Raw genomic sequence first — 2,256 nt, 5'->3', positions numbered from 1 at the left:
GCCATATAAGGCTCTTTTTAGCCTTAGTACTTAATTAGGCTTTTTAAAGCCTCTAGAGTACTTTATATAGACTATTTCGTTTAAAAGGCTGTTTATAAAGGCATTTATAGCATCTAGCTGTATAGCTTCTAAGTTAAATTTAGCTAATATAGCTATAATAGGCCTAAAGCTTCTAGCAGCTAAGGTAGCTGCATAGGTATCTTTTTTATTATAAAGTTATTAGTCCTCTTTAATATATAATCTAGCTTTTAGTTTAACTAGATAGCTAAATTTATCTAGCTTATACTTAAAAACCTAAGTAGTATCTAGGGCCTTAGATATAGCTAGATTTTGTTAAATAAGCTTAAATGTTTCTTGCTGCTAATTTATACTAAATTCTTATTTAGCAGCTTTTTAAAAGTCCTTGCTAAATTTATAGTGCCTTAAATCTAACTATTTTAGTAGTTTAGAGAGCAAATTTAATATATATAGGCTCTCTTTAGCCCCTTAGAAAAAGCTGCTTATATAAGCTTGCTTAGTCAGCCCTTTAGCTGCTAGCGCTATTTCCTAATTTAAGTTAGCTGCATTGCTAGCCTAAATTATATTGCTAGCTTTATTAGCTATATAATGTAATATAGAGCTTAAATAGCTGAATTAATCTGTAATATTAAGTAGTTGCTTAGATAATTAATTTTCTGCTTCTAGCTCCTTAAATAATAGTTAATTTAGCTAAATAAGTAGTTTTTCTATAGATATTTAACTAGATAAAGGTTCTTCTAATTAAGTAGGCTCTTTAAGGTATGTAAAATCCTTATATTTATTCTTATCTTTAATATAAGCTAGTAGGTGTATTTCTATCTAGCTTTTAATAGGTTTAAAGCTCTCTATAAAGTAATAATTTAGTTTAGCTGCATTACTAGCCTAAATTATATTGCTAGCTTTATTAGCTATATAATGTAATATAGAGCTTAAATAGCTGAATTAATCTGTAATATTAAGTAGTTGCTTAGATAATTAATTTTCTGCTTCTAGCTCCTTAAATAATAGTTAATTTAGCTAAATAAGTAGTTTTTCTATAGATATTTAACTAGATAAAGGTTCTTCTAATTAAGTAGGCTCTTTAAGGTATGTAAAATCCTTATATTTATTCTTATCTTTAATATAAGCTAGTAGGTGTATTTCTATCTAGCTTTTAATAGGTTTAAAGCTCTCTATAAAGTAAATAGATAACTTATTAAAAGTTACATCTCTAACTCTTCTAACTTTATTGCTAGAAGGTACTTATATTTAGTATATATTAGTTAAATTATAGCCTACTAAATAGCTTATTTTAGCGTAGAGTTTTATTTTTAAGGCTTATTTTTAATAACTTTATATAGCTTGCTTAGTAAGCAGATAAGCCTTACAGCTATAAGCCTTTAAATGCTTTATATTAAGTTTTAGATAGTTAGTATAGCTAGTATCTAGCTTATTTTCAGCTAGATAAGCGTGTAATCTTTAAAAAGGTATAGCTTAATAAGTGTTTTTAGGTTCTTTATTAGAATTTTTAGATATATAACGCCTTAGAGTTCTATTATATAAATAGACAGCAGCTAACTAGAATTTAGGCTATAATTTAGAGGGTAAATTTAAAGATAGCCTTAAAACCCTAGCTTTAGTAGCTATAATACTCTCTAACTATTTTATAGAGCTATTTTAAGCAGAGGTATAAGGGGCTCTAGGCTTATTTATAATGCTAGTTTTAGCTAACTAAGCACTATAATCTAGTTAAAGGCCTAGATTGTTATCTCTATAAATAATGCAGATATTCTGCTGAAATTATATCTTTATAAGGGATTTTAGAGCTTTTAAGGCCTCTAATATAGCCTCTTAAGTTATTAAATATAATAAATAGATAAATATAATAGCAGTATAGCTATCTTTAGCTAATAATACTGCATTTTAACTATTATAAGCCTTTTTAAGCTAAAATATATTAATATAAAGCCTATAGAAAGGCTTAGAGCTCTAAATAGAAGGCCTTCTAGATATAATTCTAGTTGCCTTAGCTAGAGAGTATTTTTCGCATTTAATAGTAGAAGAGCTTATAATTTTAGTCTCTATAGTTGCCTCTATAAAGTGTTCTAAAGCATCTTTATCTAGATAACCTAGGCGTTAATACTAGTATTTAGCAGAGGCTATTATTAAAGTTATAAGCGTTTTTAAGTTATAAAAGCTAGCTGTAATAGTATTTTTAGAAGGTTTATTATATTTAATAACTAATTAACAATATATCTA

The sequence above is a fragment of the Metarhizium album genome, assembly GCF_000804445.1.
Source record: "Metarhizium album ARSEF 1941 chromosome Unknown scaffold_17, whole genome shotgun sequence".
NCBI lineage: Eukaryota > Fungi > Ascomycota > Sordariomycetes > Hypocreales > Clavicipitaceae > Metarhizium > Metarhizium album.
Note: the sequence above shows the minus strand (reverse complement) of the source record.